General features: G+C 49.2%; 1 long non-coding RNA gene across 2 annotated transcripts; it reads left to right on the top strand.

The window, feature by feature from the left end:
• The first annotated feature begins 466 nt into the window (after positions 1-466).
• Positions 467-12851, top strand: LOC113896083. Of its 2 annotated transcripts, none has more exons than XR_003511993.1 (3): positions 467-602; positions 2950-3188; positions 12008-12851. It is a non-coding gene; the product is annotated as an uncharacterized LOC113896083 (long non-coding RNA). The 2 variants fall into 2 exon arrangements; XR_003511994.1 differs by having other exon boundaries at positions 472-602; positions 3051-3188.
• Positions 12852-14747: the final 1896 nt, after the last annotated feature.

The raw sequence follows: 14747 nt of genomic DNA, 5'->3' as shown, positions 1-14747 counted from the left end.
AAATTTCTGGCTGCTAGACCTTCTTCTCTAAAAGAATTGTCCTTCAAATACTTAATTTAATTTGGATTGTCCAACATTGTTTTTGTAAAATTGTGTAAAATAAAGTATACATAACATTAGCCCCCCTTTTATGCTTTGTTTAATTTTTAAAATTTGAAGTGTAGTTGATTTACAGTGTTGTGTTAGTTTTAGGTATACAGAAAAGTCATTCAAATATATATGTACACACACACATATATGTGTGTGTGTGCTAACTCTCTTCAGTCATGTCCAACTCTTTGTGGCCCTCTGGGCCATAGTCCACCAGTCTCCTCTGTCCATATGTATATATATATATTCCTTTTCATATTCTTTTCCCTTATAGCTTATTAGGTTATTAAAGAATATTGGGTATAACCCCTTTTTAAGTGTACAGCTTAGTGGCATTAAGTACATTTACATTATTGTGCAACCATCACCACTGTATATCTCCAGAACTTTTCATTTCCCCCAACTGAAACTCTGCCTTTATTAAACACTAACTCCCCAATATCTCCTCCCCCAGCCGTTGGAACTACCATTCTACATTCTGTCTATGAATCTGTCTACCCTAGGGACCTCAGGTAAGTGGAATCATACTGCATTTGTCCGTTTGCGCCTGGCTTGTTTCACGCACAGTCATATTCTCAAGGTACATTCATGTCATATGGGTCAGAATTTCATTTCTTTTATGGTTAATATTGTGTTGTACAGATATACCATATTTTGTTTATCCATTTATCCATTGATGACACCTGGGTTGCTGCTACTATCCAACTTAGTTAAAAATTTTTTTTGATTAAGAAAACTGTTGTTAAAAAACAAAGACATAACCTAAAATTACCTGATTAGGCCAGGCCCACCCTCCTTTACACAGACTCAGAAATCAAATGATTTGGAACCTTAACTGCATCTGCAAAAATCCCTTCACTTTGGCCCTATAATGTAACCTAATGAAGGGAGCAATGTCCCAACTATTCACTGGTCCCACCCATAAGTAAGGTATTACACAAGACAGGAATCTTAGGAACCTGAGTCCCTCCTACCATGAGCCCCACCACCTCCCATTGCCCATGGGCAGTTAGAAAGGATTGCTCTGGAGGCTGGGGGGTGGAATTGGGAGTGGGGAGTTCCTCATCAGAAACACAGTGCCCCATCCTTCCAAATAAAGACCACGTGCATTGAGATAATGATAGTCCTTTGTCCTCTGGGCTGAGTGTCAATGCCCTGGATGACAAGACCCTGCAGGCAGGAATGGAGGGACTGCATTCAAGTTGCAAGTCCCCTGTCCCCATGCACAGAGGAAGCATCTGCTCACTTTTGAGACCTTTTGGAAGTGACTGGCCATTGGTTTTTGTCCCTATCGGGTCCAAGGGGACCCCTCGGAAAGGTTTTCAAAGGACTGACTGGCTGATGGCCAGACCTCTTACTGAGGTTATTGATTGTTGCGATGAAGGACCTTTTGCAGACAATCAGAGGGCTGAGTCCCCATGACTCATGGTGTCCTAGGCACCTGGAGGCTGTGTACCAAAGGTGGTGACCGTCAGGGGAGGCTGCGTGTGTGCATGCGTGTGGCTCCCGGCCACACCTGGTTGAGTCACCAGGGAAACCGCTGGGCAGTGGGGACACCGGCAGGTTGGAGGGGGTGGCCTAAGGGGTTCCACGTGGATCATCAGCTCCTTTAGGGATTCCTGTTTCACATTTGGGTTCAGTTTGGGGTCCTTGGGCATGTCACTGAGGCTGCTTCCATGTGGGGCTTGGGGTGGGATAGGGGTGGATCGTGAGTCCATGGCTATAAAGCACGTGGTACATGGAGAGCAGTCACCTACAGTGGCCACCATCATCAGTGACAGCTCCTCGTGGGCAGGGAGGTGGCCCCTGTGAGCCCAGATCCTTTCACCACCACCCTTCCATGGCCTGTAAGACGAAGCCTTATCCTTCCTCTGGGAAATCCCACCAGAGTTAGCACCATTAGAGCAGGGTTCCCTGGGTCCTGGGGCTGGTGGGACTCTGAGCACCAGCTCCGATCCAGGTGTGGAAGGTTCTGCTGAAGCCTAAGTCATTGCTGCCCCTTAGTGAATACACTAGGTGCTCAATAAATACCTGCCCAATTTTTTTCAAAGGAGGAAAAAACTTGGACGCAGCTTAGGGCTCTAACCTGGAGGGTACGCTCAGTGGATTGCACTGATGTGACCATCACCCAGATCAAAACGTGGGAACATCCAGTGTCCCCAAGGTTCCGTCTGCCATTGAGGAAACCGTGCTTCTGCCCTCTATCCCAGGAGATGAGTTTTGCCAGCTGTTGATTTCACTGATGGAATTCACTGTGGAATCACCATTATGCCCTCGGTCATGTCTGGTCCCTTTGCTCAATTTGGTGCTCAGGGGTTCCCACGTTCTGTATGTAGTAGAACTCCTCCACCTCAGCCTACCCTGCCATTGGTGTATTGTTATTATTCGGTCACTAAGTTATGTCCCATTCTTTGCAAGCCCTGGACTGCAGCACTCCAGCTCCTCTGTCCTTCACTGTCTCCGAGTTTGCTCAAATTCATGTCCGTTGGGTCTGTGATGCTAAACAGTTTCACCCTCTGGTGCCCCCTGATCCTTTTCCCCTCAACCTTTCCCAGCATTAGGGTTTTTCCAATGAGTCAGAGCTTTGCATCAGGGCGCCAAAGTATTGGAGCTTCAGCTTCAGCACCAGTCTTTCCAGTGAATATTCAGGGTTGATTTCCTTAAGGACTGACTGGTTTTCTCTCCTTGCATTAAATGAATATACTATAGTTCATTTATTGATGACATTTGGGTTCTTTCTTCCCTTCCTTCCTCTCTTTCTTTCTTCCTCCCTCTCTCTCTCCCTCCCTTCCTTCTTTCTTCACTGTGAATACTGTGGCTATATTTCTTTAGTGCAAACATACAGATTTATTCCTTTAGGGGTACACATCTAGGAGCAGGATTACAGGATTGTAACTTTAGGAGATACTGACAAACACTTTTCCAAAGTGGCTGGACCAATTTATTGCTCGTGAAAACAGAACAACCACCCCGAGGGGAGACTGCAGCTACTTAAGGAGCATGGCCTGCAGAGTCTGCAAAAAGAAAATCCGGAACACGAACCGTGGACAAGATTTGAGAGTACCCCCTAGACTGGCTGATGAGGGGGCATGTAGCAGGTAAGCGAATAATGCTCGGGTTGAATTTTGTGAAATGAGACATCCCCACTACATCTGAGCCGGAGAACATTTATTATGCCCACTCAGGTCCTGATGGCCTTCCCTGGTGGCTCAGACAGTAAAGAATCTGCCTGCAAGGCAGGAGACTCAGGCTTGATCTCTGGGTCAGGAAGAGCCCCTGGACAAGGAAATGACAACCCGCTCCAGTGTTCTTGCCTGAAGAGTCCCATGGACAGAAGAGCCGGGTGGGCTACAGTCCACGGGGTCACAGAGTCAGAGATGACTGAGCAACTCACACACACACACACACACACACACACACACACAGGTGCTTATTCTGACAATCACCAGCTTCTATGCCCACGGAAGTGGCCTTTCAGGAAAATATTGAAAAACATTGACTGTGGCTTCGGATTCAGCCAAGTGTGACTTTGCTGGGCTAAGTCGCCTCCCCTCTCTGCCTCGGCCTTCCTTTTCTGTAAAATGGGAAAGGCGTTGGGAACTCCCAAGGGCACTATGAGCAGTACGGAGACGCTGCTAGTGGACTTTGTGCTCCAGCGGCTAAGACTCCACAGCGTCAGTGTAAGGGGCCCCGGTTGGATCCCTGGTCAGGGAACTAGATCCCAGCTAAGAGTTCACATGCTGAAACAAAAGATTCCGAATGTCGAAACTAAGACCTAGCACAGCCAAATATATATATTTAAAGGGAGACGTTGATAGAAAGTGACTTAAAAATCCCGGCTCACTGTGGGCGACCCGCAGATGAGCGCTGGATCCCAGCTGCCGGTGGTTCTTAGAGGAAGATTCCTTTACTTTCCTCGGAAGATTTGTGACGGTTTACAAGCGCTGGGGCTTGCCAACATATTTCAAATATGTGCTTGGCCTCCCAGCCGCATCCACATTCCCCTTATCACTCCGGTGGAGGAGTCAGAGATCCCAGCCAAGGCGTCACTTTCCCTTCTCCGCGTCCGCCTGCTGCCAGCGGAGCCCTCCGCCCCGCGCTCGTTCGCTGGTTCGCAGCCTCGGGTGTGTGTCCAGGGGCCGCTTGCATAAACTCTGTGTTACGTAAGTCCTGAGCTGATTTTTGGAAAACTCCCACCCCCTCCTCCCAGCACCTTTTTTTTTTTCTTTCCCTCCAGATTTTCCAGTGTCACCCAAATACCCAGCTGCAGGAGGGGGGATGGGGAAGGGGTTGTTTACACGTCTTGGTTAGAACAGCGTGTCTGGAGGCCCGGCCAAAATGTGTGTGAGTGCTTTCGATTGTGGAAAAACAAATGTGATTTGAGAAATCGAAAAAGGAAAAAAAAAAAAGAGGAAAAATGAAATGGAAAACAACTGCTGGCAGAACTGGAACTTGGAGGCACGGCCCCGATTGCAGGATTTCTAACGACCTGGGGAAGAATGTTCCGGAATACTCTAGGAGGCCCTTGTGCTCTTGGCAGGCTGACAGCCCGTGCCCCTCACCCTCCACACCACATCACTCGGGCCACTCCGGACGTGCTGAGGAGGGCGAACGGCTGCTTCTTTTCCCGGGGTTGTGAGCACATGTCCCCAGGCGCTTAAAAATAGCCACGGTTTATTGCAGACCTGAGTCTAACAATCAGGGTTTTCTTCAGATGTAAAAACTTTTCCACCGCAAGGGCAGTTTTTTTTAAATATGTGTAGTAGGAGTTTTCCTTTTCTTTCTCCCAAGAGTAGATATGAAGGCTTGAGTTTAAAATGGCCAGCCCGGGGTTGTGTGTGTGTATGTGTGTTTGAGGATTGAGGGACCTACTAATATTGAAGACCTACAATGTGCCAGAGCCTATGTGGAGCCCCCACTGGGCCTCAGGACTCAGAGAGCCATTAGTTTTTCTGGGGGTGGGGGAAGGAATCAGAGGTACTGCTAATCCTTGGCTAGCCAGGAGTTCCACTGTCCGAGTGTGAAGTCTCTGATCCTGACCCAGGCTTGTTTCCCTGTATGAACCTAGCCTCCATGGACCCCCTGAAACTGAAGGTAAGTTGCTGGCATATGTCTACCATGAATAATTCCAGCTTTCATCACACAGGGCCCCAGGACATCAAAAAGACACAAAACCAGTGACTTCCCCTCTCAATGCGGGGAGCTTGGGTTCGACCCCTGGTCAGGGAACTAAATCCCACAAGCCGCAACTAAAGATCCCATGAGCTGAAACTAAGACTTGGGGCAGCTAAATAAATATTAAAAAAAAAAAAAAAAAAAAAACCGCTCCTCCAAAGAGATTTTTTAGAGAACCATGGCCTAGAGCTTAGGTCAAGTTGCTTCTCTTCTCCAGTCCTCAGTTTTGTTATCTGAGAAATGGGTTTATCTCCTGATACTTGCTAGATATGTGGTCTGGAGTCCCTCCCCACACTCCACCAGATACTGACATGTCCACTGGAGGAGGCTTTTTCCTGCCTTTGTAGTGCAAACTTGTAACAAGGCCACCTTGATCTTTGTGAGTAAAGCTCAGGGTTGAAATATGACCTCTGGGAGGGACTTCCTGGTGGTCCAGTGACTAAGAGTCCACATTCCCAATGCAGGAGGCCTGGATTCAATCCCTGGTCAGGGAACTAGATCCTGCATGCCCCAACTATAGATCCCGTGTGCTGCAACTAAGACCCAACGCAGCCAGATAAATATTTTTTTTTAAAAGAAAGTTACCTGTTTATTTTTATGAAAAAGAAAAAAAAAAAATGTCTTCACGGGGTCTGAGGCACATTTCCTTTTTCATTAGTTTTCTGCCTGGCCAAGAGGTCTAAGTGTTACCAAATGATTGGGTCGTCAGATTTAACATCACAGAAATGTAACGTCACAAATTTAACCTCATCAGATAAAACGTGAGGTACCCAGTTAAATGGAGATTCAAACAGCACATTTTTAGCATAAATATATACCAAATTTCACATGAAATGGGACATACTTCCTCCATTTAAAATTTTTTTTAGGTTTTAGAACCTAAAAATTTCATTTTCACCCTCTGAAGTAAGAAAAAATAAAACTTTTCTTTTCCTCTGCCCTAAATTTTTTTTTTCTTCTGATTTGAAAAGATATCAAGGGACTTCCCTGGCAGTCCCAGTAGTTAGGACTTATCCTTCCAATGCAGGGGGTGTGGGTTTGATCCCTGGTCGGGAAGCGAAGATCCCACATCCCCTGAGGCCAAAAAACTGAACCATAACGCAGAAGCAGTGTTGTGACAAATTCAATAAAGACTTTTTTTTAAAAATGGCCCACGTTAAAAAAAAAAATCTTAAAAAAAAAGAAATTACAACATTTCTGTGAACTCCTAAAAGTACCAGGGCTCTGGACTTCCTGTCCGTGATGTATCAGCTGGCCCTGGAAAAGGTGGCCTTCATTTAAGTTCAAGTTCCCTGGGTGGACAGTGACCACAGAGATTCCCTTAAGTGACACCGTCCGGCATCTCCCAGGCCTCAGGCCAGTTCTGGGAAAAATCGGGGAGAAGTGTCGCTGGTTCAGGTTGCTCTGCCCCTCACAGAGATGCTTCCGGTCCTTAGGGGCTCTGTTTGAATACAAGGAAGCATGAATCAGACCTCGGCGCCCCCGGAGGCAGGCCCAGTGAGGTGTCTTTCCAAGGGGCTACCCTGAATGCTCACCCCTTTGCTCACTGGCCTTCCGGCAGCCTGGGGTTTGAGGACAAATTTAGATCATTGGTCATCTGACTGAAGTAGACCTTCAACAATTTCCCAGGGTTTTAACAAGTTGTGACCAGACCTTTCTCGAGGAACCACTAGAGGGTCAGAGCCATCTTGGCAGCTTGGGCCCCAGCTGGGTTTTGTTGAGATGAGCCAGGTGGATCAGATATTTGGGGCCCCAAATACCCAGAACTGCCTTTGATTTCTGTCTGGCTATGATGTCCATGATTTTTGCGTGATTTCTGCCTGATTATGAGGAGGTTCAAGAGGAACCAACCTATGCTTGGTTCCTGTTGAAGTATAGCAAAAAAACAACACAATATTGTGAAGCAATTATCCTCCAATTAAAAAAAATAAACTTTTTAAAAAAGGAAACAAGCTGTAACAAAATCCAGTCACCAGATTGAGAAAATAAAAGGCAGGATACCCAATTAAACTGGGATTTCAGATAAACAACCATTTCCCCTCCCTCCACCTCATCACCACACGGCATGTGGGATCTTGGTTCCCTGACCAGAGATTGAACCCTCACCCCCTGCATTGGAAGCGTGGAGTCTTAACTGCTGGTCCGCTAGGGAAGTCCTAAACAAAGATTTTAAAATGTAAGTATATCCTAAATTTTGCATGGAATGAGATATACTGAAAAGTCACCCAGTGTTTATCGAAATTCGGATGTAACTGGGTGTCCTGTGTTTTGTCGGGAGGTGGTGGGGGAGCACGCATCCTAGCTTGAGGTGGTAGTGGGTGCCAGGCCAGCAGTGTCATCTCCTTACGTCATCACCACAGCCAGTGAACAGATGAGGAGGCTGAGGGCTGAGGGATGCTGGTGCGGAGTGGAGGTCTTTCTGGTGGGCGGCTGCAGGCGTGTCCACACAGGCATGCAGAATTCAGGTTTAATCCTGCCAGAGCAGAGCTCCTCAAGTAATTAAATGTAGCATTGCAACATGACACAGCTACTCCACTCCTGGGGATCTACCCCATCCCACCCGCACCAAACTGAAAACAAGTGTTTTCACGAGTTTTTGCACACACATGTCCACAGTATCACTGGTCCCAATCGCCAGAATGTAGAAACAAAGGAATTTCCTGGCGGTCCAGTGGTCAGGGCTTCAAGCTTCCACTGCAGGGGGCTCGGTTCAATCCCTGTTTGGGGAACTAAGATCCTGCTGGCTGTGAGTTGTGGCCAAAAGAAAAAGGGAAAAGGTAGAAACAAGTCCAATGTCCATCAGTGGATGAATGGATAAACACAATGTGATCATCCATACAATTACAAAGAAATAATACAAAGGAATGGAGCGCTGATTCATGCTATGATGTGGATAAACCTCAAAAACACCATGCCGCGTGAAGGAAGCCCAAACACAAAAGTTTATATGTGATTCCACTTATATGAAAGATCCAGAATAGGCAAATCCACAGAGACAGGAAGTAGATTTGGTGGTTGCCAGGGGCTGGGGGAGGGGACGTGGGGAGTGATTGCTAATGAGATGGGCTGTCCTTTTGGGGGTGAAGGAAATGTTTAGGAACTAGATAAAGGCGCTGATTGCCCAACACTATAAATGTAGTAAATGCCACTGAAACACAAACTTGAAAATGGTTAAAATGGTAAATTTTATATTGTTTATTTGACCACAACTTTTAAAAAATATTAGGGAGGGGCTGGCTAAGAGGAAACTTGGGCTATCATCAGGCCTGTGGCCAGATTCCTGGAAAAGTTGTGAGCAGGGACCCTCTTTGGTGGGCTTCCCAGGTGGCTCAGTGGGTAAAGAAACCACCCACAATGCAGGAGACGCGGGTTCAAGTCCCCGGGTCAGGAAGATCCCCTGGAGGAGGACGTGGCAACCCACACCAGTATTCTTGCCTGGGAAATCCCATGGGCAGAGGAGCCTGGCGGGCTACCGTCCATAGGGTTGCAAAGAGCCGGACACGACAGTGACAGAGCGTGCATGCAGGCACGCGCCCACTTTGGTTGGTTACTTGCTGTCAGGATCCGTGCCGTTTATAGATGTCAGGCTCCACTGAATGCTGGGAGGCAGGACCACTGGTGTGCTGCCCCCTTACAGAAGTGGCGACTGAGGCCCTTGAGATCAGGGAACTCGCCCAGGGACTCAGCGTGAGCAGCTGGGATTGCCTGTGGGACCTCAGGCCCAGCAGGTCCGTCCAGGGAAATACCATTTGCAGGCCAAAGGTGCTCAAGTCACACTGGGGGTGGGCCCAGGAAAGCCATCGCAGGACATTGTAGCGGGGAGAGCCAAGGGCTTCTCCTCTGACAGCCCCTGGCAGGCCCAGCATACAGGGGCTGACGGAGGATCAGAAAAAGGCCAGAATCCCCATAATCAGGAGATGCTTTGGTTAAGAGCTGGGTTCCTGGAACCAAGTAGCTGGCTTTGTTGGGCTAGGGGAAGGGCTTCACCCCTCTGAGCCTCAATTTCCCCCCTGAACCTGCCCCTCCCCCCGAGGGTCAGCATTAGCAGAAGGTGATGCTATGCGTGGGCTGGTGTGGCGTTGAACCCAATCCCTAGAGAGTTCACCACACCCCAGGGCATCTCGATCGAGCCTTGAAACCCCTCCCCCGAGGAGCTTGGACATCTAGTTATCTGTTTGAGAAATGAGCATCGCGGAGAGGACACCGGCTATTCTGAAATGTTTAAACAGGACCAAAGTCAGTCCACCCTGCTGAGAACTGGGGGTTGGGGGGCAAGCACACACAGGGTGCTCTGGGTGGGAGATGTAGGATAATCCACTGACTGATGGATTGAACGATGGATAATACTTTCAAGAAAACAAGGTAGCAGATGGGGTCATCTTGTTCTTGCAAGAGAGAGAGGTTCCCTGCTCAGGCAGAGCTGAACAGAAAGGCACAGCGTCCCATGCAAAGGGGAGTTAAAGGCAGAGAGAAAGAGACAGAGAGGGGACTGCAGAGAGATGGGGAGAGACAGAGAAAGTGAGAGAGGGACCCTGAGATTGGCTGATAGAATTCAGCCTTTGAGCTACTTTGAATTGAAGCCCCTGATGGGATTCAAACCTTCATCTGACAGATGCAGAAAGAAGCTGAGAGGTGGAGGGAGTGCCCTCCTTTCATCATCACCCGCACCCGTGGGTGCAGCTCTGGTGGAGCCCCCAACATCCCCCAGCCTCACGGATGTCCTCTGTCCCCACTCCTGCATCCCCCTGGCCCACAAGTCCAGTTAAAAATAGCTAGTGGAGGACCACGGTGACTTCTGAAAGGGGCCTCAGCCCAGCCAGCCACGACGTGCAGGCCACAGCCAGTGACGGCATTCACTGTGGCAGCACTCAGAGTACAAAGGCGCCTTCAGGGGAACCGGCGTGTCTGGATCGGATTTCTGGAGAGCAAACGCTTCTTTCATTTCCCTGAGCCCCGGCAGGGATCTGCCCTAACGGCAGAAGAAAACATCCCCTGGAAGGGAACAGGATCTCTTTGGGGGTGTGGGGGGAGCCCCAGGGCTCTACTGAATGCTGGCACAGAGAGAAGCTCCCGGGGCACCCCAAGGCAGCCCCCTTCCCCCATTTAGAGTAAGTTGGGAAGGCTTCCTTCTCCAGTGTTATGAAAGCGGCTCTGTAGCACTGGCATTCTTTCTTTCCCAAATGCTTGGGGAAATTTACCAGTGACGCTGTTCAGACCTGGCTTGCTACGCGGGAAAGTTCTCCACCAGCCCATCGGTTTCTTCCATAGATACAGGGCTATCCTGGCGATCTCTGTCTTCTTTTTAAGAATATTTGTTTATTTGGCTGAGTTAGATCTTGGTGGCAACACCCCAGATCTTCAGTTGCCACATGTGAATTCTTAGCTGTGGCATGTGGTATCTGGTTCCCAGACCAGGGATTGAACCCAGGGCCCCCTGCATCGGGAGTGTGGAGTCTTAGCCACTGGACCACCAGGGTGGTCCCCTGGTGATCTGCTTCTTCTTGAGTAAGTTGGGGGAATTTGAGTCTTTCAAGGAATTTGTCCGTGTCATCTGAGCCATTGAATTGATTGGAATCAAGTTGTTTTTGAACGGAGGAGCCTGGAAGGCTGTAGTCCATGGGGTCGCTGAGGGTTGGACACGACTGAGCGACTTCACTTTCACTTTTCACTTTCATGCATTGGAGAAGGAAATGGCAACCCACTCCAGTGTTCTTGCCTGGAGAATCCCAGGGACGGGGGAGCCTGGTGGGCTGCCGTCTATGGGGTCGCACAGAGTCGGACACGACTGAAGCGACTTAGCAGCAGCAAGTTTTTTATAGAATGCCCTGGTGAACCTTTTGATATGTGTAGGACTTGTCCCCAGGGTCCCCTCTCTCCTTCCTGACATTGATCATTTGTGTCTTCTTTTATTTTTCTGATCCATGTGGCTCAGCCCAGGATGAGAAGCTCCACACCTTGGTGTTGACTTTGTCCCAAAATTCGGGCAGTAGTGGGCTTTGTTCTCACTGTTCTGATGGCAATGACATCAGAGGTCCTTTTGGAAAGGCCACCCCGCCTGTGCGAACAACCTGCCTATGTAAAGGTGATGGTCAACCCATCTTCTGGCTGCACCCTTCGAACTCCCTAACTTTAACTTCTAAGCATAGAACAGAAAGAACTTTGGGCCCTGTGAAGTCCAAAGTCCCTGGCTCAAATCCGTTCCTTTTTGTCAGGACTGGGCTAGAGTAAGGCAAGTGAGGCCTCCAAGTGTAAAATGGAAAGAGGTGTCCATCAGCAGGCTTGTGGAAGGCAAGGTTGGAGAAAGCTCACGGAGACAACTTGGCCACGGCGTCTTGGGTTACCATGACAACAGGTGATGCTAATCCCTGCTTGCTACACCTGTGAAGAGGGGGAGGAGATGGAATTAGAACTGATGCACGGATTAAATATATAATAATATATGGATGCCACACCCAGGGAAGTAAACATCCTGAAAATAATGATGGTGTGTGCATGCTCAGTTGTGTCCCAGTCTTTGTGACTCCATGGACTGTGGCCCTCCAGGCTCCTCTGTCCATGGGATTCTCCAGGCAAGGAACACTGGAATGGGTTGCCATTTCCTCCTCTAGGGGATCTTCCCAACTCAGAGATCAAACCCGTGTCTCCTGCGTTGGCAGGCGGATTCTTTGCTGCTGAGCCACCTTGGAAGGATTCATAATAATTATTTAGCTTCCTTAGAGCCGTTATTTGCTCCATTTTACAGATGAGAACACTGAGATCCAGAGCTGGTGGCAGAGACAGGATTCGAACTCTGGCTGTGTGCGCTTTGGTCATCACTGCCGACCGAAATCACAGCTCCACCCGCGTTCCTCTCTGCTTGGGTTTGCATATTCAGCTGGAGAAAAGTGATTTAAAACAGGAACACCCACGGTGGCCCTGAGTCTGCCTAAGTTCTGGAAGCGGGGCAGCCTCAGGACTCTGAACTTGGCTGGTGTTTTCCCCTAGCCCCAGGGGCCCAGGGACCAGGATTTGGCCTGTCTTAGGCCCCAAACCACCTGCTCGGCCCAGCGTCCAGCCGGCCTGCGTGTGAGTGAGGCAGAGAGGGGACCCTCCGCCGTCCTTATATACCGGGGTTATTTTTAACCCGGCCTTCCAGAACATTACGGAGCTTCCTCTCTCCGACTCGCAGGAAGCCCTACTTGGCTGTGTTTCCTGCTAACACGCGGCCCTGAGATTGCTGAGAACAACAGGCTCAAGACTGCTCGGCTCCGGGGAAAAAAAAAACCTGGCCCCCTTTCAAAGCCCTGACAAAACCCTTTAAGAGCCCAGCGCTCCCGCCAGCCAGAGCATGGCCCCCACAGGGCTGACAGATTGGTCCAGACTGTGTCCAGGGCCCTCAGGCAGGGGGGCCCCAACTCCATCAGCCCTTCCCAAGGTGGGTAGAAAAACCTGTGCTCTCCACCCCACCCCCACCACGCCCCTTGGAGAGACGAATACTTGCCTTGGTGGATTTTTTTATGCTTCTGTTTTTTTTTTAATTTTTACCTGTGTATTTTTACTGAGGGGAAATTCACGTAACATAAAATTAGTCATTTTCAAGCAGAAAATTTGGTGGCATTGAGTCCATTCTCCGTGCTGTGCAACTATCACCTCTACCGAGTTCCCAAACATTTCCACCACACCAGAAGGAAATCCAGCCCCCATCAGCAGTCACTCCCCGTTCCTCCTCCTCCAGCCCCCGGCAACCACTGATCTGCTTTCTGTCTCTACGGCTTGGCCTCTCGTGGACATTTCTTAGAGATGGAATCGTGCGTTGTGTGGCTTCTAGCGTCTGTCTTCTCTCCCATAGCAGTTTTCGAGGTTCATCCACCCTGCAGGATGAATCAGCGCTTCACTCCTTTTTATGACTGAGTACTATTCCACTGCATGGAGGCCCCCGTGTTTTGTGTTATCCACCCCACTGTGTTCTTCTGTTTGTTTTGGCGGCAGCAGGCAAGATTTTAGCTCCCCGACCAGGGACTGAATCCATGCCCCCTGCGGTAGGAGTCTTGACTACTGGACTGCCAGAGAAGTCCCTACTTGTTGATGGATGGATGTTGCTTTCCAACATACTTTGAAGGCTTAGGTTCAGAAGAAACTATTTTTGTCAATGCTGTGTCATTTTTTTTTGGAAGTGTGGCCGTTTGAGAGCAGAGCGAGTCATCCATAGTGTCTGCGATTTGGCAGCAGGTGCGGAGGAAAAGCGCTTGGCGACAGAGGCATCTCAGCACTTCCGTTCTGGTTTGACCTGTTCTTCCCGTGGTCTTTTGTGCGCAGTGATGGTTTCTCACCGGGGGGGCAGTGAGCTGCTGGGGGCAGCTAGGATCTGGTTCAATCCAGCCTCCTTTGCTTAACAACCATGGGACGCTGGACAAAGCCCTTTGGTTCTCTTAAAGCCTAAAACCCTTATTCTTTGACATCAGCCCCCAGTATCCAGAGATCTTTGTGCTGGGAGGGCCCTCTCCTTTGCAGATGAAGAAACCGAGACTTAAAGAGGGCGTATGACTTGCCCAGGGTCTCAGGGGTACAAGAAGCTCAGAGGTGGGGCTCCCCTGGTGGTCTGGTGGTTAAGACTCTATGCTTCCATTTCAGGGGGTGCGGGTTCGATCCCTGGTCGGGGAACTAAGATCCCACATGCCACGTAGTGCAGCCAAAGGGGAATAAAAAGGAAACAAAACAAAACAAAAATGCCAGGGATGCAGCCCCAGCTTGATCTTGGGTGGGCTCCTCTCCTGGTTGGGGGCTGGCATCCTTGTGAGCAGCCTTCTCCTGACCCTCCCGGGGTCCTTTCTTTGGCCCCTCAGAGGAGCCACTGCCTCCTTTTCCAGTTTTTCTTGTCAGTACCTCCTGGAGTCACCCATCCTGTTGTTTGCTCCTTTGTGGCTTTGTCTGAGATAAGATCTTGTCACCATGTCTAAAGACATTTGCTTGAGTCAGTGGTTCTTAACTGATGGAGATTCTGCACTCCAGGGGATGTCTGGCAATGTCTGGGGACATTTTTTGTTGTCACAACTTGGGGTAGAGGGTGCTATTTGCTTTGAGTGGGTAGAGACCAGAGATGTTGTTCAACACTCTACAGGGCCCAGGATGTCCCCTACCCACAGGGATGATGGACCCCAAATGTCAGCACTGACATGAGAGAGACCCTGCCTCAACATGCAAGAGATCCTGTTTGCTGTCTATCTATCATCAACCAGTCTATCATCTGTCAATTGATCATCTAGTTATCATCTTTCAATCATCAATCAATCATCTATCAGTTATGTATCTACCATCCATCTAATTATCCGGCATCTATCTGTTAGTCATCTGTCTATATCTATCTACCATATTTATTCCTGTTGGCTCAGGTGGTAAAGAATCTGCCTGCAATGCAGGAGACCCAGGTTCAATCCCTGGGGAGGAAAGATCCCCTGGAGAAGCAGGTGGCAACCCCCTCCAGCATTCTTGCCTGGGAAATCCCA

The sequence above is a fragment of the Bos indicus x Bos taurus genome, chromosome 7 (genome assembly GCF_003369695.1).
Source record: "Bos indicus x Bos taurus breed Angus x Brahman F1 hybrid chromosome 7, Bos_hybrid_MaternalHap_v2.0, whole genome shotgun sequence".
Classification (NCBI taxonomy): domain Eukaryota; kingdom Metazoa; phylum Chordata; class Mammalia; order Artiodactyla; family Bovidae; genus Bos; species Bos indicus x Bos taurus.
The sequence above is the reverse complement of the archived record's forward strand: the minus strand, read 5'-3'. Positions and strand labels throughout refer to the sequence as shown.